Source organism: Acomys minous, assembly GCF_964271855.1.
Source record: "Acomys minous genome assembly, chromosome: 1".
Classification (NCBI taxonomy): Eukaryota; Metazoa; Chordata; class Mammalia; order Rodentia; family Muridae; genus Acomys; species Acomys minous.
Window position 1 is genome coordinate 55,160,122 of NC_140483.1, and position 23,779 is coordinate 55,183,900.

The 23,779-nt window shown below is 51.6% G+C and overlaps 1 protein-coding gene across 1 annotated transcript in view; it reads right to left on the bottom strand.

Annotated features, from left to right (window-relative positions):
- Positions 1–22,092, bottom strand: part of SYT2 (synaptotagmin 2) — a 109,310-nt gene extending 87,218 nt beyond the window's left edge. Inside the window, exon 1 of the mRNA XM_084796316.1 lies at positions 21,891–22,092. The gene's annotated coding sequence lies outside the window, so the exon portion shown is untranslated. The remainder of the gene's footprint in view (positions 1–21,890) is intronic.
- Positions 22,093–23,779: the final 1,687 nt, after the last annotated feature.

The following is a 23,779-nucleotide window of genomic DNA, read 5'->3' on the forward strand; positions in this document are numbered from 1 at the left end:
ACCCCAGCACTTAGCTATGTGCCGACCCCTGAGAGTATGCAAGGTCACTAAATGGATGACAAAGGGCTCTGAGGCCTTGCCAGGCATGTGACCAGACTAAGAGCCCTCCCCCCTGATACCCCTCAACCTGAGCTTGGTCTCCTCATGCTCTTCAGACTCTCAAAGCCCATTGGGTGAGCCTCTTCTCATGCCATCACCAACTGGCCACGTGGCTGACCTACTCAGCCTCAGTGACTGAGGGTGTGATGGGCAGAAAGAGGGCTCTGTGAAAGAATCTCCCATCCACCCGAACCAGAGAGTCTGGAAAGAAAGAACCCTACAGCCCAGGTGATGTGGGACACACCTGTAACCCCAGTACTCAGGAAGCTGAGGCAGGAGGATTATTAGTTTGAGGCCATCCTGGGCTATTTAATGGCAATATATCACAGAGATGCAATCAAAGCACGCCCGTGAGAAAAGTCCACAAGTTTCTCTGTCTTGCACAAGCATGTGTGTGTGCTTAAGAATGGATTGTCTTCCACACTCTTTTGTGTGTGGGGGGGGGGGGTGTGGCAGGGAGGGTCCTAGAACTAATTCTCTGTAGACCAGGCTGGCCTTGAACTCAGAAAGATCTGCCTGCTCTGTCTGTCAAATGCCGGGATCAAAGGCGTGCATCACCATACCTGGCTTGCCTTCCACACTGTTAGAGTTTGGACCCAGAATGTCCCCTAAGGTTTGTATGCTAAACCCTCAGCTAGTGGCACGCTTGGGAGGTGGTGGCAACTTTAGGGGTGGAGCCTAGTGGGAAGTCCCTGGAGGTAAGCGCATGAAGGGGGCATTAGGCCCATAGCCTCTGTCTCTTTCTCCCTCCTTCTTTCCTTCCGTCTCTTTCCAGCCACCATGAAGTGAGCATCTTCGGCTATGTCCTCCCCACCACGATATACTACCTTACCCAGGCCCAAAGGCAACAGAGCCAGGACACCATGAAGTGCAAGCCAAACAGAACTTCTCTCCTTCATTACCTGGGGTGTTTTGCCATGGTCACAGAAAACAAACACATAGCATTGTAATTTATTTTTCCCTTAGAATCTGGATTTTTAAAAACTCACCTTTTCCTCCCTCATCCCTTCCTAACTGCCACGTTCTTTGTGCCTACCACTGAACTGAAATCAAATTGAGCAAGGGAAAATGGCTTCTCCATCACACAACAACAGAGATGTCTTAGTTACTTTTCTATTGCTGTGACAAAACACTATATGACCAAGGCAAACTTATAAAAGAAAGCGTTTAATTGGGCTTACAGTTTCAGAGGGCTGGAGTCCATGGTGGCAAGAATGGATGAGGCTTACATCTTAACCCACAGGCAGGAGGCAAAGAGGGCACACTGAGAGCAGTATGAATCCCTTCAAGTCCTGCCCCGAGAGACACACCTCCTCCAACAAGGCCACACCTCCTAATCCTTCCCAAAGGGTTCCACCCACTGGGGACCAAGCAGTCAAGCCTATGAGCCTCTGGGAGTCATCCTCATTCAAACCACCACAGAGGGAACACCTTCCTAGGATGGGGACATGGGCCTGTTCTGCCTAACCCACTTAGGTTGGAAGCCCTCCTGTAGCCGAGGCTAGGCATGTGAGGCCACACTGGTATAATGAGCCCGGCTTCCTGATCACTGTTGTTCCTTATAGAATCCCGTGCAGAACAAAGCCCAGAGGCCACTTCCACACTCCAAGCCTGGTATGCTCCTTCATTCTGTGTGTCTCATTTGTCATCTGTCAAATGGCCTAATGTGATCTGCCACAGCACCCTGAGTCCCCGGCCAAAGATCGCTAAGCTTTCCCACATTCCTTAGCAGGGGTGACCCTGGGGGAGTCTGGAAGGAGTTGGACAGCATGCATGAGAAGACAGCCTGGTTCTCGCCGTCTCCTGTGAGGGTGTTCTGCCCCAGCATCCTTGACAGGGCCCAACTAGTGAGAGGAGAAAGACGTCAAGTTGGGAATGACTGATGGCCACAGAGGGATTTGGCTGTAAAGTCCAAACCCCGAATTGCATTATCCTCTCTCTTAAGCAGACATTACTCATCCACCTCCCACACCCACGGTGCTACAGGAGACCTCGAGGGACAGGAAGACATATTTGGCTGCAGCTGGAGGACCTCAGACTAGAAAGCAGGAAGAATTTCCTGACAACAAAAGATGCTCGCGATGGTCGGAGATGGATGGGGGCTGAGGATCAGCCATTCCTTGGCACCTCTCCAAACTGGGGAGAGGCCTGAGGTAAGTTGTTCAGCCTTTGATGAGGGGTGTCCTCAGGTGGCCTCTTCACTCAGCCTCCAGCAGCCATGGGAGGCGAGGTGTGAGGGCAGAGTGGCAGAGGAGCAATCCAAGCAGACAGTCAAGGACGTATGCACTCTACACAGGGGCTGGAACTCGGCTGCAGTAAATATGTACTCGCAGAATAGCCCACAGGGCCACACACCCAGCAGGAAAGCCTTCTAGAGCCCACCAGGGAGCCTGGCTGCTTCCCTCCATGTTCTTGGGTCTTCGGGGGTCTTAGTGGTCAGAGAAGAGGCAGCTAGACCACACTTGGTCTACTGCTCCCTAAGGAGGGGAAGGAGGCTAGCATACAACAGCCTCCAGAGTTCACAGATAAGCATGCCACTAGACATGTGTAAGAACAGTGTGCTCCCAGTGTGTAACACACACACACATACATACATACGCATATAAACACACATATATACACATATGCACACACACACATATACCCATACACATACAAGCTTACACATACACATACACATACTTACACATACTTACACACACACACACACACACACACACATATACCCATACACATACAAGCTTACACACACACATACACATACTTACACATACTTACACACACACACACACACACACACACACACACACACACACACACACACCCCAAGGAGCAGTCAGCCTTCCCAAGCATATGGTGGCTGTGGCTGTGGCTGTGGCTGTGGCTGTAATTCTATCCTGGGATCCCAGTGACATCATTTCCACAGGGTCGGCAGAGAATGGGAGCAGGGAGACATGGGAGTTGGGTGAAAGAAACCCACAGACTGCTGTAGCCGGTGCTATGGGGTGGCACCCTGCTGGGAGAAGCCCTTCCTCGGTGGCATAGCAAGACTGTTTAAGGAGGTCTCAGCACCCAATGGGGGCCAGCTGGCATCACACTAGGCATCCTAGGACTACACGAAGACCCTCGGCTTCCACCTAGCCCTCCTGAGAGTGAGTCCCCTGACATCCTCAACTTTGAGCAATGCCAACAGCCCTACACAGCTGGCAAGCCCAGGCCCTGGAGTCATGGACTATGAGTCCCCACCTTCTCTCCAGTTCAGTACCTCAGAATGCTGACTCACAGGCCTCCCCACCCCTCAGCCCCCCAGCCCCGACCCCCAGCACAGTCCACTTGCCTCAGAGAGCTGGGCCTCCCACCTCAAGAGCACCACCCACCAGGAGGGTGACACCTGAGTCCACAAACCTGCTAGAGGCTGACTGAGCACTCCCACAGGAGCAGGGAGCGATAATTCAGTATTCATTATTCATCTCCCCCAGTCAGGGGCAGGAAGGCAAAGAAGAGCAGCTGGAGCCGGGACCTCCACCCTCTCCATCCTCTCTCCCTGCAGACACTCAGCCATCTCACATGCATGTGAGTGTGTGAGCACACACACACACACACACACACACACACACACACACACACACACACAGTAACCACCTCTAAAAAGTACATGTGGGAGGCCCAGGGCCATCACCCCACTGAACAGACGTTAAGCAAGTCACGGGCCATGCTGAGATGGGTACACATGAGCCTCCCAATGAGGATTTCCAAGAAAGGGAAAAGTGCTCATTTTACCCAATTTGATAAACACACTTGGTGACAAGCTGGGGTAACAGGCAGATGGGCGAAGGGCACCAGACTGCTAATCCCTGAGTAAGGCTTCCATTTCCAAGTCAGCCACAGCCGTGTTTTGAGGCACCTTCTCTTCAAAAGGCGCTACAGAATTACAGGTTTGCAGAGCCGTGCCGTCAGTGCCGCTGGAGACCTTCCCACAATGTGACAAGTAAATGGTCTCCTGGCCTCTGCTGGGTTCTGCCCAAAGAAAAGGCTTTCCCCTCGAAATGACAGGTAAAAATCTCTCCCTATTCCCAGGTGTCCGCTAAGTATCCTTGTCCTGCTGGGGACCCAATGAGATGACAGCTTCACAGCGGAAGTAGACGACGGTCTGGCTCTGTTGGAATCATCCACTTAGCAGTGGGTCAAGTGAGGGGCTGGAGAAATGGCTCTGCTGTTAAGAGCCTCTGTTGCTCTTGCAGAGGACCTGGGTTTGGTTCCCAGCACCCACGTGGTGGCTGTCTTAGTGAGGGCTACCATTGCTGTGATGAAACGCCATGACTTGGGGGAAGAAAGGGTTTATTTGGCGTACGCTCCCACATCGCTGCTCATCACTGAAGGAAGTCAGGACAAGGGCTCAAACAGGGCAAGAGCTGATGCAGAGGCCGCGAAGGGGGTGCTGCTTACTGGCTTGCTCATAGTGGCTTGCTCAGTTCTTTTTTATAGAACTCAGGACCACAAGCCCTGGGGTAGCACCACCCACAATGGGCTGGGCCCTCCCCCATCGATCACTCGTTAAGAAAAGGCCCTACAGGCTTGCCTGCAGACTGATCGTATGGAGACATTTTCTCAGCTGGCCTTCCCTCCTTTCAAGTAACTCTAGCATGTGTCAAGTTGACATAAAACTATTCTGCACCGTGGTTCACAGCCATCCTTAACTCCAGCTTCAGAGAATCTGATGACCTCTTTGGATACCAGGTACACACATAGTACAGGCAAACACCCATACACTAAAATAAGATAATATAAAATAATCTAAAACAAAAAAAAGTGGGCTAATGGTCAGATAGGTTGTATTCCCTGGGCCTTGCGGGAGATGCGAGGTGGAATCAGTTTTCCTCATGGCTCAAAGCCTTAGGCCATGGCAGCGAGGCTGTGAACCGAGCATGCTCTCCAGGGCTCACCCTCTGCCCTTGAACTTATCTCTTATTTTGGCAGTGCTTTTCAGGACTGGGCTTGAGCAATAGGTAGCCCTGGTATTAGGGGTGTGGGCCCCCAGTCCCTCCCTCCCAGAACACTGTAATAACATGCATGCACATCTTTTGTGCTGAGCATGTGGTCTGTCCTCACTTTCCCTAGTCCCACTCACCCCAAGAACTAGTTTGGAGTGAGGTAGGGTGTGAACAGCAAGGTGTTGTGAGTGGCTCTGGAAACCCTTCCTAAAGCATATCCCCTGACAATCCTACCACACCTGGATGTCACTCCCACTCAGCCAGGTGTTTTCAGCTGGTGTCTTCTGGTGGAAGGAGCCTGCCGGGGGCTGCACAGTGAGATGCTGGTCCCAGGGATGGGGGAGGAAGATGAAGTAGACATCCGCATGGCAACAGGTGCACTTGGCATCCCTGAGGAGCGCTTAAGTGCAGAAATACCACCTCAGGTGCCTCAGTACCGCCTAGAATTTCCCTTGGTGTCAAGATGACAGAAATAGTTCCGCCTTGCATCAGACACCTAAGGACTCAGGAGAAGTTAGCATCTGATCCTCTCCCCCACTGTCACCTCACAGCCCTGGCCTCTGAAGTCACCTCTTCTCCTAGGAAAGGCTGCTGCGCCCACTGCTGCCCAAGCCTTCTGCTGAGGCAATGCCACTGTGATAAGAAGGGATGCTCGCTCTGCCCAGCCTACCAACTCTGCAAGGCCTGGACTCTTCCAATAATAGTAGTCCCCTCTCCTCTGGAAGTACCAAGCCTAGGTGTTGTGTTACCTCAGTCATTTTTCTCACTCTTGCCTCCATCTCCCAACGTGGAAGTCAGCCTATGACCAAAGTTCAGAGGGCCGGCTGGCCGCTGTCCGTGGTGCTGAACACCCTGAGGCACAGCCATGGCTTGTATTTTGTTTGTTTGTTTGTTTGTTTTGTTATTTGTTTTAAAGCCTTCTGGGACTTCCTGCACTATAAGACACTACAGGGAATTCCAGGGAAAGATGGTGGCACAATCCAAGAGACGACTTACAGGAGGGAAGCTGAGGTGAATTCAGGTAGAATAAACAGGCAGATGTCAAGACCACAAGGAAGGTGAGTTTCAACTCACTGTTCACAGCAAGCTGGCCCTACAACTCAGTCAAATGGATCCTGCCATAGGAACTGAATGTGAGAGAAAAGCCAAGCCGAAAGGTACTGCTTGGGCAGAGAGACGCTCTGAGGAAGAAAACCACTAGACTGAAAATTTGAAGAATGTAAACAGAGCAAGATTTGTGGTTCGGAAAAGGTTTTTTACCTAGAGACTGGAGGTTTGGTCACATTTTCCCAAAGCCCCAAATCACCACTGGGCCTGTCTCAGTCAGTGTTCTACTGTTGTGAAGAGACACCACGACCAAGGCAGCTTATAAAAGGAGACGTTTAATTGTGGGTTGGCTTTCGGTTTCAGAGAGTGAGTCTATGACCATCATGGTGAGGAGCAAGATAGCAGGCAGGCATGGCGCTGGAGCGGTAGCTGAGAGCTCACATCCGATCCATAAGCTGGATGGGGAAGAGAAGACTGGGCCTCTCTTGGGATTTTGTAACCCCAAAGCCCACCCTAAGTACCACACCTCCTTCACAAGGCCACATTCCTAAGTCTTCTGTGATGGCTATTGTTTGTCAACTTGTCTGCATCTGCAATTAACTCAAAAGCCCCAAAATGGAGAGGCACACTGGTGAGGAATTTTTTTGCTTAATTTGAGGTGGGAAGATCCACTTCTAATCAGGATCTGTGAGGTAAGAAGACACACATTTAATGTCCTAGAACTCAATCTGTAGACCAGGCTGTCCCAAAACTCACAGAGAGCCTGCCTCTGTCTCCAAGTGCTGGGATTAAAGGTGTGTACCACCACTGCCCCAGCTAATTCAGATTTTTTGAGGAGAGAGGACCCACCTGCTGTTTGGGCCACACCTTCTGCTGGAACCTATATAAGGCTATGAAGGAAGGAAGCCTCTCTCTTTGCTTGCTTGCTCTCGTCTCACTGGCAAGTCCATTCCTTCACTGGCATTAGAGCCTACTTCTTCAGGATTGTGGCATATACTGAAGGCCAGCTGCAACATCCAGCCTTGTGGACTGAACAGCTACTGGACCCTTGGACCTTCCATTCATAGGCAGCCATTGTTGGACTAGCTGGACCCTAGCCTATAAGTCACAAGTCATAAGTCACTCTAATAAATCTCTTTTCAGAGAGAGGGGGGGAGGAGGGAGGGAGAGATTCACTCTCTAAGTTCTGTTACTCTTTATAACCCTGACTAATACACCATTACAAAACAGTTTTACCAACTAGAGACCAGGCATTCAAACATATGAGCCCATGGGGACCAGGGCCATTCAAACCAGCCCAAGAACCTTCTTGTGGGTCCTTGCCATCAAGTTTGGAAGATAAAAAGTAACAGACTAATCTTATTCTGTAGATGGTAAAGTAGTTTTAGATGCTTTGTGCATTTTTACATGTGTGTGTACATGTACATACACACACACACACACACACACACACACTTACTTCTATGTACAGTCGAATGTACACATATGTGGAGGCCAGGAGTTACCTTTGGGTGTGACTCCTCAGGAACCATCTACTTTGTTGGGGTTTTGTCGTTATTGTTTTTCTGAGACAGGGTTTCTCTGTGTAGCCTTGGTTGTCCTGGACTCGCTTTGTAGACCAGGCTGGCCTTGAACTCACAGCAATCGGCCTGCCTCTGCCTCCCAAGTGCTGGGATTAAAGGCGTGCGCCACCACCACCCAGCTTGCTATAAAGGACTCTTAATTATCAAGTTTTCCTTCCCTAGTGTCTATCCTGCCTCAGACCTTCCATGGAGGGAGACAGCCTCACCACCTGCTTGGTCTTCTGTGACAGCGCCTGTGTTTAATGTCTGCCAATTCCTCTTTAGATGCTTGAGGTCTTTCGTGCAATAGATTTGTCACCAACTTCCTGACAACATAAATCATTTGTACAGGTGCACAGCATGGGCTTCTGCAGTGGTGCAGCTGTGCATCCTTAGGCCTTCCAGCAACTGCAGGTAGACAGACCCATGCACACACAGAGAGCCCAAGACTATCAGCAACAATTAAAAAAAAAATCAAGGACAGAAAAGGCCTCTACAGAGCATCGGCTGAGCTAAAAGATGCTATCCCCAGAGAGGACAGCAGCACAGGCCACCCAGCCCCACACCCTCAAGGAACTCGTCTGCTGCCCTCGTCCCTGGGTCTGAAACATAAATCTCTCTCCCCACTGCCTCCAAAAGCCAGCTGCCCCAGCACCCCCCCCACCAGCAACTAATACACTTCTCAGACACCATATCACAGCAAGACAAGAGAGCAAAGGTGTCATTGGGTTCTACTTGACTGATGTGACAGCTGCAGTTAGCCACCCTGTCACCAAGAGATGTGAACTTGACAGTTTATGCTAAAAATCTCGCTGCTGAGAGGACCTGACCCCTTCCTCTCACAGACATCCGGACAGCAGTGACCTCAGCTGTGAAGCAAAAAGAGACTCATGGACTTGTCTGAGGGAGAGCCTTGTGAGGCCATCGCTGCCACGGCCACCATGCAAGAATCTCCCCCATAAATGCTCTCTCTGCTTTCTGGAAACATCTAGTCAACACCACCACACCGCTTTAACCAGATTCCTTAGTGCTGTAAGGGAGGAAGTACTGCCTCATATCTAACCTGACCTCTGATTGTTGCCATTTGAGGCCACTGTTCTCACTCCATCATAGAGCAAGCACAATCCTCCCCGAATCCAGCCACTCTGGGACCCACCTATGACGGCATCGTCTGTGCACTGTCAATGGCGTGTGATTCTCTAGCTTTGAGCTGTTCTCCTCCAACTCGTTAGTGCTCTGGAGTGACAAGCCAGTTCTAGAACTCCTCTCTCGGTGTCGTGGATCAAGACCACAGCTGGCCCTCGGAAGCCTGTGACATTTTCTGGGACTCTGGGGGAAGCACACCGGGGCCTTTCTACTTGGATGTCCTCACAGTGGTGACAGCCAGAAACTCTAGATTCTGCAGACAGATCCTGCCTCTGAACTCAGCACTTCCAGGAATCCCACCTGAGGGAAGGCTAGGGGGTGCCCGAGGCCCCTCTCTGCCTCCATTGGAAACCCTGTAGTTTTTGTTTGACATTTTGTGTTTCTCGAGCCTCAAGGACCACCAGGCATGGCCTCTCCGAGCTATCTTCTCTCTGCTCCCCCCTCACCATTTCCTGCATGGAGGGCTGGTGTGGCGACTGCTTGAGCAAGTAATCAAGACCTCTGGAAGGGAATTCCAGGGGACTGCGAGAAAAGCACAGAACTGGGATCCTGGCCCTCAAGTCCTGGCTCCACCAGTGAGACAGAGAACAAGGAACAATACAGAACTGTCCTTCTCTACCAAATTTTGGACACAGAAAAGAAACTTTCTGCTGTGGGGCAAAGCGCAGGAGGATTAGATAAGCCTGCTCTGCCAGAACAATTTCAGAAGCCCATACACCCTCACGGTCACCTCTCCCCCCTCTAGTCTCCTCCACCACTGCTGCCACCAGGGCAGTAAAGGGAAGCCCCAGGCTTGGGTCCCCCACCACCTCCCACAGAACTACCATGGACCCCATCACAGTCTCCAAGTTTTCCACACTAAAGGGTGTAGCTGAGCAAGCTCTAGGCACTGGCTCTTTAACAGCAGGTAACAGTTGTCACAGAGTCTGGGGAGGCAGCAATGGCTTGTGGAGACCCAAAGGTCCCAAGTTTACAAGGAGTCTACAACTGCCAAATGCCTAAGATTTCTGCCAGAAAGTGGCACATGGATAGGGAAGGCTGTGTGGGACCAGAGAGTAGAGATGTGCCTGAAGTTCAATGTCATTGTCACTTTGCAACAAGTGTTAGAGGAAGGCGCCACTGCCCGTGGGCACCCTGCCAAAAGCTGTGCCGGCGGCGTTTGCTAGCTTCTGTGTGCAGATGGATGCCTGCCTGAGAAAGCGTGACTCTCTCCCCACCTAATGCTGCTGGGTACCACGAACCAAACAAGAACTTGCTTTCAGAGAAGGTGTGGTTGGGCCACTACAAGGGGCTGTTTCGGGACTATGTCTGGCTGGTTTTGGAGGAAGGTCAAGAGCCTGGTGCCACAGAACTGAAAGTCTCAGGGACACCACAGGCACTGTCATCTGTCCCCACAGGATCACCCTTATGGCCATGTGTTGATTCATGTTATGGTGATAAATGTCACCAATGTACATTTATACCAAGTCATCACACACCATGGACATCTGCAATGTTTGTCAACTTTGTCTCAGTAAAACCAGAAAAAAGTAAATTTTAATTTAAAAATAATCTGTCCTAGTAAGACTGCCTGCCTACTGCCTGCTTGCCTCCCTGCCTCTGAGAACTTTGAAATTCACTAGTGAATTCACAAAAGGCTTCCAGGAGAAAGGAAACATGCACTGGGGTACCAAAAAGGAGAAGACTCAGAACCCCAAAAAAGGGACAGCATCCGGGGTCTCAGTACCCCTCCCACAAGGCAGGTCTAAACCACCTAAGGCAGGGGCTCTCAACCTTCCTAACACTGCAACCCTTTAATATAGTTCCTCATATTGTGGTAACCCCCAACCATAAAGTTATTTTTTTTAAGATTTATTTATTGTATATGAGTGCTTTATCTACAGAAGAGGGCATCAGATCACATTACAGATGGTTGGGAGCCACCATGTGGTTGCTGGGAATTGAACTCAGGACCTCTGGAAGAGCAGGCGTTGCCCTTAACCACTGAGCCATCTCTCCAGCACCCCATAAAGTTATTTTCACTGCTACTTCATAACTGTAATCTTGTTACTATCATGAATTGTAATGTAAATATCTGTTTTCCTATGGTTTTAGGTGACCTCTGTGGAAAGGGCCATTCAACAACATCCGCCCCCGCCCTCCCCCCACTCCCCCACCAAGGTTCATGACCCACAGGTTGAGAACCACTGACCTAAGTGAGCCTTGTCACCCAGAGAAGCAGCCCTCCCCTCGTCTTTTGTTATGTCTTTGTCTCTCCCCATTCCTGACAGCCTTCAGCGCCAGAAAAAGTCCCTAGAGAGGCGCACTGAGGCCGGGGCAGCAACTGCCAGGCTGGGCAGGAGCCATGAGGCAGGGCAGTCAGCAGCAATGGCCCAGCCCTGTGCTGAGCACCAGAGAAAGGCACCTTCCCTTTCGGTCACGCCCTCACCTGCATAGCATCTCTGGGCCCAGAGCCACAAATGCCACAGGAGAGACATGAAGCCTACCTAGTCTTCTCATGGTAAGAACAATTCTGTTTGAGCCCCAAGGATCAGGAAGTTAAAAATTTTCCCCCTAAGATTTATTTATTTATTATATATACAACATTCTGCCTGCACGTGCACCTGCCCGCCAGAAGAGGGCAGTAGATCTCATTGTAGATGGTTGTGAGCCACCACGTGGTTGCTGGGTCTTGAACTCAGGGCCTTTGGAAGAAAATGCTAGTGCTCTTAACCTCTGAGCCATCTCTTCAGCCCTAGGAAGCTAAATCTTAAATTCAACAGGCACATGGATGGCCAAGTCCGGCTCTCAGCTTTTCCCACATACAATGGCTCCCAGCATCTCCAGGTGGGAGGGAAGAAAGGGTGAGCAGAAAGAAGAAATGAGTATTTGGTGCAGAAGAAAGGCAGCTAGACACAAGAGAGAACTTCCCCTCCATTCCAGGCTACCAGCACACCCTAGATGGATTCTAGTGCCTGGGGTCTTACTTCCCAGGCCATCGGGGTCTATTTGAGAAGGCACTTTGGGTTTCCTGTAAGCCAGGCCAAAGGAAGCACCGTAAGCCCATTGATGGAGCCTTACTCCTGAGACGGGCTGAGTTCTGGTTCCTGTCAGCATCCTCAGAAGTGTATGGAGAGGACCTACTCCAGACAGGGTCCTGTGACACCAGCCTAGGGGTGGAGTGGCATTTGTCCACAGTCCCCAAGCAAGAGATAGCCCAACCTTCTCTAAGGCAGGCAGCTAAAACAGCACTGAGGGTGTCTCAGTTGACTTTGGATATTGGTCTGGAAGCTGTCCAGCAGCAGGGTGGCCTGAGGGACCTGTTTTACCTTTTAGAGACTGTCTTCCTCTGTAAGTGAAAGATCACGGGGCTAACACTGGATTGTGATGGCTGTCCTATGCCATCAACATACTAAAAGCTATCGAACCCAACACTTTAAATAGGCAGAGCTGGGATCTGTAACTGTTACCTCCATGGAGCGGGGGCGTGTTACAAAGACAAAAAAAATAGGAAGGGCCTTTTGTCCTGAGTTTGCTGAGTTCCCAGTGTGCCAGCACCCAGTGTCATAGCTAAATCTCCAGCCACAGCAGGCGGCCTTCTGGGCATCTGGACCGCATCACTGTGTGTATGTGTGTGTGTGTGTGTGTGTGTGTGTGTGTGTGTGTGCGCGCGCGCGCGCGTGCGCACCTTCCCCCTTTTGTTTTTTGTTTTGATTTGATTTGATTTGATTCAGGGGCTTATCATGTAACCTGTGCTAGGCTAAAAATCACAACCGCCCTGCCTCAAGTACTGGGACTTGGCCCTGGTCTTTAGAACAGACATGCTACAGTATATCCCCCCTGGATACCCCTCCCTCACTATAAGGATGAAGCCTGGACCCCAGAGGCCAGCTGAGGCCAGCGGGCTGGATGTCCTAAAGATTTCCCAGTGCTGGCTGGCCATGTCTCTCCATGCAGGCCACCTAGCAAGACTACCAGGTGATTGGGACATCTGAGACACAAGAACACCCTGACTTCTACTCTGAGGTACTAAGTCTTGGGAAGCTCTTCCCATGTGTGTGTCGACCTCTCATGCTGGCGACCCCACCCCAAGGACAGTGGCTCAGACCCGCCTAGTGATGACCCACTTACAACATGCACTTACGTGGGTTGGAGTTACCATACCAGAAATCCAGACTATTCTATTATTGGCTGACAGAAACAATTCAATATATGTGAGCACACTAGATTTCAATAAAACCTATTTTCAAAGCTGAGAAAAAAAACTAGATGTGTTATCTCATAAGAAATATGTCAGCAGGGCATGGTGGCGCACCTCTGTAATTTCAGCACTCAAGAGGCAGAGGCAGGCAGATTTCTGTGAGTTTGAGGCCAGCCTGATCTACAAGCAAGTCCAGGACAGCCAAGGCTACACTGTCTTGAGCCAAGAAAAACCCTGTCTTGAAAAACAAAACAACAACAACAACACACACACACAAAGAAAGAAAGAAAGAAAGAAAGAAAGAAAGAAAGGTGTCCAAGTTTTTTCAATGCCTGGTTTACTGAAGGAACTGGAATCTCCCACCTCAGACTGTGTTCAGTCTATCATAGTGAGGGAGTGTGCAAAGAAAAGCCCAGACTCACAGAGTATTTATTTTACCTTTATTTATTGACAAAGATGGTGCACACAGGATGGACAAAGCAGAACTTTCAGAGGTTGGGTCTCTCCTCCACCATGGGGTCCCAGAGATAAAACTCAAGTCATTAGGCATGGTAGCAAGTACCTTCATACACAGGGTCTCTCTGCCAGTCATATATATATATATATATATATATATATATATATATATATATATATAATATTTGATAGGGTTGCAAGTATTCAGGCTGTTCCTGAACTCCCAGTCTTCCTGCCTCCACCTCCCAAGTGCCGGGACTGCGGGTGTGCACCACCACACCTAAGTCTTCCATATTCCTTGATACCGACATCAGACTTTCCCAGTGGTGGTTTCTAGGGTCACTGAATATGAACTCTGCAACCTTGCACTCAGTGGGAGATTAAGGCTGCTTCTAGACTCTAGAACCTAGAGCTTCATATTGATTCCTGATGACAGCAGCTTGCTCAGTTCTGTGGCTCTTCTAAATACTGACAAAGTTCTCTAACATGAACAAAATCCCCACGGATCTGACCTGGACAGCCTTTCTCATGACAAGGATTATGCTTTCCAAAATTCTGACTTTTGCTTGAAGGCTTGAATTTCACCATTGGCGACAGACAATGCTGGGTGTTTTTCTTGGAAATAATAAGTAGACCAACTCCATTCTTTTGTTTGTTGGTTGGTTGGGTTTTTTGTTTGTTTGTTTGTGCAAATGTCTACTCAGCCTTCACTCAGAATGACTGTTATTTGTCAGTCATTTTCTCAAATGAAAACATTAGTCCATGAAAGAAGTGGTTAGTTCAGCTTGTAACTCAAACAGATGCTCAGGCACTCAGGCTTCTGGTACTTTCTACCCATTTTTGTTTCAGAAAACATTTAAAAAGATGTCTGTTCATTCCAGGGCCCAGGCTCAGTGGGCTCAGTATTTTCACTGTTTCACCAAAGACTGGTGATCATTTGTTTAGATGTCCTGGGGAAGAGCGCAATGGCTGGGCCAGTTGGTGCTGTGGCCTTGACTCACGTGAAGCATCAGCATCTTCGCCCATCACTGCCTTGGCATCAAAGCTGACTCCTGTGAGCATGCTAAGCACTTCAGTGCTCTTGCTGTAACTGTCCTGACCTTAAGGAACCCTCTTGGGAGCTGCCTCATGGGGCATACTTTGGGAACCTTGTGTAATCATCCTGGGGGTAACAGCCCCTGTGTGACTAGCCCTATTCTCTAAGGAGTCCCCCTGAGGCTTCGGAAGTTTAACTTGCTGTCGGACACACACAGGCAGCTCCCCACCCCAGCCCCGACTCCTAGCCACATGTGTGTTCCCTTTGTATTGGATCCTCAGAATGTGCAACTCTTTCCCTCTTTCCCATTACCCCAAGCTTGGGAGCTCACACCTACTCCAGGGAAATCCCAGTAGCTAAAGCTTTGGCTCCTCCCACCCTCCACCCCCTACCCCCGCCCCTGGCACACTGCTGCCCCCACCAACCCACCCCCAGCAGAAGACTAGGTGGGATGGAAGGAAGCCAGGTATGTATCCTTGACAGCCTCAGACCTCTTGGACAGGTTCCGTCCTCCCTTCTCTGCATCCCATCACAGCCAGCATGGTTCCCAGCATCAAAGAGCTAATCCAATTTCACTGCTGTGTTTCTCCCTTCGCCTCCTGCAATGCCAGGATTGATTTGGAACCAGGGCGGCCTTTATTAAAGTGATGCTTTTTCTACTCGAGGGAGACTAATGCTGGGAGAGGGAGCCCCTCCCCCACCAATTAACTCCACACTGCCTGCTCACTCAATTCCCAGGCCCTGCCCTTGAGGTTTGCCTCTAACTTCTCTGGGTTCCAGGGGTGAGGCGGGACCTCAGTCCTGATAGGTTTTCGCGCAGCCTCCCTCCACGCCTGAGCTGTGATGGGATGATGGCTCTCTCCTCCCTCAAGTCTCCGTCCCTCCCGCCATGTGATCTTAGGCTCCTCCATGGAGCCTGTGGCTGCTCCAGATGTGTGGCACCAAGGGGTCTCCATGGGTGACTGTGAACTTGGGAAGCCAGGCCCAAAGAAGATGGAGATGAAGGGCTATGTGGGTTTTGGTTTGTTTGTCTGTCTGTTTGTTTGTTTGTTTGTTTTTTAATATGCTTCCCCCTAAAGGAGAGAGACAGGGAGGAGCCTTGTGAGGCCCACTCTTCAGGGGCCCTGCAGCAGCCTCCAATGCTCTTCTCTGCTCCGGGAAGCTATGACGGGCAGAAAGGAAGGCCACATATGACAAAGAACTTCTTTTCCATACAGTCATTAAAACTTCCCCAGTTACTTCTCAAAGTAGATGTCCAACACATCTGGGCCATTAGTTCAGACCAGTCAATGATAATGGAAAGCTGTTTTTCTTAAGTTCTCCAGCCCTTAGGGCGCAGGGGCTGTCTGGAGGACCCAGGTAACATGGACAACAAAAAAATCCCAAAGGAATAATAAAGTCTGAGGCAAGTGATATGCCAGGGATCTTTATCTGGGCGTCACACTTTGTAGGGTGCGTATGTTAAGAATCTACACTGACCCCGCAAATATGTACAATTGTTTTGTGTCAGTTAAAAATAGACATTAAAAAAAAATAGGGTCTCACTATGTAGTCCAGGCTTGCCTAGAACTCATTATGTAGACCAGGCTTGCTTCAAACTCACAAAGATCTACATGCCTCTACCTCCTAAGTACTGACGTTAAAGGACACCATATCCAGATATATGTGTGTGTGTGTGTGTACACATATATGAGCCCAGTGATGGCTAATACTAAAGAGGCTGAGGGGGGAAGAGTGGCCAGTTTAAGACCACCCTGGGATATTCTGCAAGTTCCAGGCCAGCCTGGGCTACACAGTAATACCCTATCTCAATGTGCACATACTCGAGAACATGCGTGCATGTACACACACACACACACACACACATGCATGCACGCACTCCCAAGGTAAGCCTGAATGGTTGGCCTCAGTTGACTACAATGCAGCACACCAAAGGTCTCCTGGCCCCAACTCTGCATCACCACCACATCCCCCGCTTGGCTGACCCAAGTATGGGAGTATGGAAAGAGTTAAGCTTCTCCCTCCTAAGCCCATCCCACCCTCAGAGTGAACCCCCATCCCAGATCCCAGCCTTTCCTTCATTTCTGTTTCCCATCTCCCTAGTGCCATGCTCACAGACACAACCACCTGCACTCACTATTAAGAGGCAGGCAGTGGTAATGGGAAAATTCCACCTCTAATTGCAGTATTCCCTAATTGCCGCTCCAGAGCCACCACATCAGCCCAATTATAGGCCGCCCAGACAGGGTTCTCCATGGCCGAGGACTCCCTGCCCCGCTCAGAGGCGCCTGCCCTTGCAAATGTCATAAGGGAACCTCCCTGACTCCAAGGGGCCCAGACTTCCCAGTGCTAAGTACTTGGGCCCTTCCGTTCCTGATAGCCCAGGAAGGGTGGCTATGCTTCCAGAGCCCGTGTTGGCTGCGTGCCAGCAGCAGCTTCCTCAGTCCTTGAACCTGCTCCCTTCCTCTCTACCCCCAGCACAGTACCAGATATCAGGAATGCTCCTCTTGTGTGCTAATGGATCCCCCAGAGTTCTGAGATCTTCCCAGCCTTGTGTCTTTCAGAGAGTTGCTTAGTCCCTCCAAATAGGAAGTAGAAGGAAAAGAGCTCTGCTTCTTCATTGTAAAACAGGGCCATCGAGAGCTGCTCCAAGGAGGAGGGACAAGAGTTATACAAGTCCTTTCTGAACTGCTGTATTCGAGAGAGCAGGAGGTACGTGGGGCTGAGCTCTGCCACCTCCCACGCGTGACCCACCCAGGCTCTGCCTTGTCATATAACTCTTTCCACAACTGCAATCTTGAGATGCTCATAAAATGGCCAACAAAAAATATCTGGGGGGCTACTTGGAAACCACACTCTGGGTGCAACTCACACCTTGCTCCCCCATGTGGCAAGGGCTGGAAGGGCACCCAGAGTTCAGGACCTCAGCAGCAGGGCCCTGTGCCAAGGTCTGCAGACCGCCCTGGGAGGAAGTTTCCACAGCTGCTCTTGTTCGCAATGCATCTGAGGAGCCCTGCTTGGTTTACTCTTGGGGCTAGCAGCCGAATGCTCCCCACAGCCCAAATTCAGATACCCGGGTCCTCAGAGCTGGGATCCGGTCACCCGTCAGCCCAGTGACCTCTTCAAATTGCCCAATCCGGAGGTGGAAATGACGGATGGCTGGGACAGGTCTTTCCCAGAAACTAAGCTCTGGTAAGAAACAGCTGACTGGCCATCAAGCAGAATTGTCTGGAAGTCGGAAGGCTGAGGTTCAGTGAGCACGCACTCTGTTTGTGGACAAGGATGGGACACTACTCACTTAGCTCTTACCCAGGCTGTTCCGGCACGTCCAGGAACTCATTCACTTAACGCTCCTCCAAACAACCCATGTTGGGGGCAGACAGCTTAGCTCCACTCCACACACAGGATGACCGAGAATATGAATTTTGATTAACAATTTGCCCGACACTGGAGCGTGCGCAGAACCAGGCAGCACCCAGGCAATCTGTCCATCATCGTCCTACTGCCTCTTAGGGGGGAAAAATGTCATGTGGCATTTCTCCACTTAAACTACGTCGTTCACTACAGGCCTCCTGGATGCCAAGAGAGCCCAAGGCTAAATCTCCGTTTCCTGGCCTGGCTTCCGGCAGAGCAGATGGTGACTCATCAACCAGTTGTGTGTGTGGCTATTCACATGTCAGACGGCACCAATCCAGGGAGCCGTGGACTACTGTGTAGATCGTATTAACAGTATTTACACAGTATACCCTGCACCTGTCCAGACACGAGCCCTGTTCAAGGCACCACTCACAGGCTCTCACAAATGGCATTCGTCACAGCCGTCACGAGTCCTCTGTGATTACTTTTTCACTTGTCAGTGATCACCAGTGCCGAGTGCTTTTCACCCAGCACGGCACACGGCAGACTGTCAAAAGGTGATGGCTGACTGTTAATCCCAGCACCAGGGAAGCAGAGGCAGGCAGGTGTCTGAGTTTAGGGCCAAGTCTGGACTACAGAGCGGAGTTTCAGAACTGCAAGAGCTACACAGAGAAACCCTGTCAAGCGGTGTGGCACCCACCTATAATCCCAAGGAGGCTGAGGCAGAAGGGTCATGAGATGGACCTTAGCTCTATAGTGAGTTCAAGGCCAGCCTGGACTATATAACAAAATCCTGTCTCAAAACAACAACAAAGCCATAGTTAATGCCGAATGGTTGTGGAAACTGATAAAGTAGCTTAATAACTTGCTAAGGCACACTGGGGTGCACTGTACAAACCAGGTGTAGTAGCACATGACTGAAACCCCAGCTCTCAGAAAGCCAAAAGTAGAAGGCAAAAGGATTGATCAAGATCACCCTTGGCTAAACGGGACCCTGACTTTAAAAAAAGTTTACTGCTGTCTGTTGTGTTTGTTACCATGTCCACAGTGCCTGGGACAGTGGCGGGTGGTGGTGGTAATGTACTAATAAAATACTTGTCACATGCATACATAAGGCCACACACTACATAATTAGTGTATTAGCTATAACCAAATACCTGACAAGAAGTAAAAAGGAAAGAGGTGGGGGTTGTTTGGTTTGTTTGTTTGTTTGTTTGTTTTGGTTTTTTGGTTGGTTTTGGGCTCTAACTTCAGGGGCTAGAGTCCACTGTGAGGAAGGCATGGGGACAGGAGTAGCATGGAGCTGTCCCTATGAGAACACACACATGGGCAGATCAGGAAGCACAGAGCAGGGGAAACGGTGGTGCCTGGTTGGCTTCTCCTTTTTTTCTTTTAATTCAGTCCAGAGCGGTGCCGTCACATGCAGGCTGGCCTACCCCTTCAGGGAATCTTCTTGGGAAAAGCCCTGGTCGATAGCAAAGGTGAAGGTCATTGATGCCCTAGGTGTTTCTTAATGCGGACCAGCCGACCATTGAAACCAAGCATTACACTGGCCCCAGGGATTAGCGCCCGAGTCCACCTGGCTCTGCCTTGCCCTTCCTGTTCTAACCACCCGCTGAATCAAAGCCTTCGTTTCTTCCTCTGGCTGGCCACTCCAATCCCTCAACGATTTCCTCCTACCCTGCACACTCACCTGCGATATCTCGCTCAAGACGAGCCAACTTGGCTAGAGAGCCAGAGCCTGTCTAGCCCGGGCAAGTCTACCTAAGCAACCCCAAAGCCAAAGGAAGCAGGATTCTACTGTCAGCCATGAGTGTGCCTCAGCCCCAGGCGTCCCCTCATTGCCTTCTCATGTGTCTGCTTCTCACACTGCACAGGTTCAGCAGAGAGGAGAGGGAGGACTCCGTCAGGGTAGGACAAGGTGAGAGCCACTCAAGGTCAGATGTGCCCAGACCCAGGAGGACTCAGGTAGTCATCCTGCCCCCTGGCCCCATCTCTGCAGTATTAGGGGCAGGCAGCCTTGTAGCGTCTACCTGGAAACGGCCTGAAGGGAAAGAGCTAAAACCAGCTGCAGCTGCAGTGTGGTCAGGAGAGCCTGCCCAGCTCTGGAAAGGTGCTTTGTGACCAGGATAAAACCAATGCTCCTCACAGGTGAGGCCAGTCGGACTCCAGCAAGGAATCGGCAACCTACAGACAGCCAATCCTTCTCGCTTCCCCAGGCCCCAAGACAGAAGGAAATGTGTTTGTACGTGCCCCCCCCCCAAAAAAAATAGGATCCCAAGCTGTTTGGGGAAAGCTTGTGGAGTGCTGGAAAAGCAAAACAAAACTGACCTACAACAGAGGGGACTGGCCCCTGCTCCTCCAGAGGGTGACTAGACACCTACCTCTGTGTCCTCTCCCTCCACAGTCCTAGGGTCCCAGGGCCTCCACAGGCCAGGTGCAGAGGGTAAAGGATGAAGATTAAGTTTCTGTGACCCTAAGAAAAAAGCCCCAAAGCAAAGGGAGTCCTATGGGATGAGGCCAAGGCTGTGCCAAAGAGCAGAACAGGGCTGAGGAGAGAGCCCCGGTTCTCATGGCGTTTGTTGGCCATTCTCCAGGAGCTTAGGAATGACTGAGACTACATCCCCCAGATCAAGCCACGGTGTGCTGGCAGGCCCCTGAAACTGCCTCACCTCTGGGGCCTGACACAAGCCGAAGCTCGCAGTCTGGCTAGCCAGGACACAAGGCACGTCCCATTGCATCACAGCCGCTGTGGCCCTGCCCTCTGGTATGGTCTGAGGAGTGTCAGACATGTCCACTTCTTCATTCTTAAAGTAGCCCAATGGCTGGACTTGATGTAAACTGAGGCTGGCGGTGAGGTGGGGTGGGGGGAGGGTAGCTGAAAGGATTAAGGGCCTCTGGTCCTGCTTCTCCTCAGCACCTGGGTGATGAAGTGCCCAGGTTTCTGTCAGCTAGAGATTGGACTGAGGACAATCTATCACATTGGAGCCGCCTCCCGCCCACAGCGGGAGAGGAGGAGAGAACCTATCCCAGGTTCCTCCAATCTGACCCCAGTCTTCTTTCAAGTGTCCTCTGAAAACCTAAGGGTTTTCTCCCCTTGCCCACCCCATTTCCACCCTCTCCCTCCCTCTGCCCTCTCCACACTGCAGTGGTCCTGCTGGGCCAGCGCCGCCTCTGTCCTTGTGCTGGCTTCTTCCGCGACATGCCAAGGAAAGAGACCTCCACCCGCACGTCAGGAGTGGGGATGTTGAGAGGGAGACCCCGTGCCGCTAGAGGCACCTGTGGAATGTAGGAAGGCAGGAAAAAAACAGAGCACCTGGGTTAACGAGACGAGATGGATAAAGATGAGGCCTCTCTCTAAGTTAAAATAGAATAATTCGTGGTGGTGGGAGGGGAAAGTATGAAAGGCAAATAGAAGAGTCTAGAAAGAGGAATGGGCTTGTTTGGCCCTGAGGACCAGAGCTGGAGCAGCGACAAGCCGCCCTAGGTGATGCTGAGTCATGAGATTTGAAGGGACATCTCCATTTCCCCGGTCGCATCCCAGACTGCTCCCCTGGACCCTCACTTCCAGAGTTCTTCTAGTCTGGGCCCCCCAACCTCGCACGCGCGACCTTCCCCTCTCCTCCCACGACGGCAGTGCCGCAGATCCCCGAAGCTTGACCAGGGGCAAAAGAGGCAAGCTGGAGACGGCGCAAGCAGACGGGGGATGGGCGACACACGAGTAGGGGCGTCCAGGGACAAGAAACGCCAGCAATAGAGCGAGAGGATGCAAGGGACCCTCGGTCCTTCCGCCTTGCAGCTCCCCGCACAAACCCGCAGAGGAGCCTCCTTCTGGGTCCCGGGCTCCGGTTCCCCCAAGCCCGTGGCGCGGCAAACTCCCCGCAAAGGACGGTGCGGGCGCCTGGTCTCCTTTGTCCCAAACTTCCGCGACCCCACCCACCCTTAAGAGACCGATGCCTTCAGCACCTGGACTCAGAAGCCGGGATGGAGAAACTTTGGAGGGGGATAGGACTCACCCGAGGGCGACCCCGACGCAGCAGGAGAGATCTGCGGTCCCCGACGGGAAGCAGCAACCGGCTGCAGAGATGCGGCGCTGGCGACGGTCCAGCGGCGGCGGCCGTTCCCTAGGGGCGCGGAGTCCCCGCTCCGCCCCGGGCCCAACTCCGCTCCGAAGTGCCTTTGCCGCAAGACTTGCTGAGCTTAGCAGTCTGCGCCGGGGCGGAGGGAGGGGCTGATCGATGGGCGAGCGCGAGCGCGGCGAGCGCTGCAGTAAGGGGAGGAGACCGGGCGGGCGGCGCGGGAGGGCGGGCACGCGCCGGGAGGTGCGGGGCGGGCCTGCCTGCGGGACTGTCCTCGGTGCTCAGATCGCTGGGCGCCGCACCCCCGCCTCGCCTCCCTTCAAGGTCAGGGAGGCCGCTCCCGGGACAGGAAGAGGAGGGCAGGGAAGGGGGCCTGATCCCCTCCACCCCAAGTGGCTTGGCTTTCTAGAGCCGGCTTCCACCTGACCTCAGCAACCGCTCACTGCCACCCAAGGCTAAGTAGTTGGGCGCAAGAGGGCCCATAGCCATTTTGGAATTGATGGACCCCTTTCCTCTCCCCTCCCCTCGCAGGAAGGCCACCTCCACCTAGAGCGGTCCCTGGGAATGGTAGGGATACTGATCGTCATAAAAGATACATGAAGAGGAGAGTCCCTAGAAGAGGGAGGCGGGCTGTGGGCTGTGGAAACAGGGTATGGAGGGCTGAAATGTACTTTAAGGAGGGGAGAGATAGGAAGACAACTAAATGAGGGGTTTTTCACGCATTTGTTTTCTCAAAGTGTAAGACGTTGCTGGTGGAGAATACCGGCTGGTTGCTGATAGAGAAACAGAGGCCCTGAGCCAAAAGCAGCTTCCTGTGCCATAGTGCCTGGGGAGAAAGGATTGCGGCACCGCTAACCTAACCAGAATTGCCGGGGCACTAGGAGAATTCCTTGCTGCAAAATCTACTTTAAATGGTTTTAAAATTGCGTTTGTTATTTATTTATTTTGGCACACACACACACACACACACACACACACACACACACACTGAAGTCAGAGGACAATTTGCAGTAATTATCGCCCCCTTCTACCATGTGAGCCCTAGGATCCAAGTCTAGTAGTCAGATTTGGCAGCCCACTGAGGCACCTTACAGGATTCTTTTGGAGTTTACTTTTTCTTTTCTTTTTGTTTGTTTTTGTCTGTTTGTTTTGAGACAGGGTTTCCTCTGGGTAGCCTCGGCTGTCCTGGACTCACTCTGTAGACCAGGCTGGACTCAAACTCACAGCGATCCGCCTGCTCCTGCCTCCCGAGTGCTGGGATTACAGGCATGGGACACCTCCATCAAGCACGGAGTCAGCTTTTATAATAGCAGCACCCTGCCTTTCTCCTGCATGTCAGACAGAGGACCCGAGTCAGCCCTCAATACATATTTGCTCTTTGAGAAAATGGGAGGTGGGATGAATGGAAGATAAGGGGGATGCAGAGAACGGGGAAGGACTCAGGGCTGAGAATGACAAGAGGCAAAAGAGGTCATAACCCCAGTGACGCCAGAATTCTAAGGCCATCTCAAGTCCCCTTACTTGAAGGGAGCAGGTGCCAGCTCCTTAGAGGCTGCCATGAGACAACGGCCCCACCGTAGCCTCCACAGGACAGTCTGAAGGAAACGCACAGGAGGAAGTGAGGAATCTTAGGGATGAAGTGCGACTGGGTGCCATCATGCCGCCCTTAGCCCAGCCAGTCAAGCCTTAGCTGTGTTTGAGGACTTGCCCAAGGGGCAGGCTCTGTCGCCTCACTCCTAATCCCTGTCCAGAGCATGGGTAGTGTGCATCTACAGGATCCCAGCAGTGCTGGCCTATTCCACCTCTTCTACGGGGCTGGCAATATC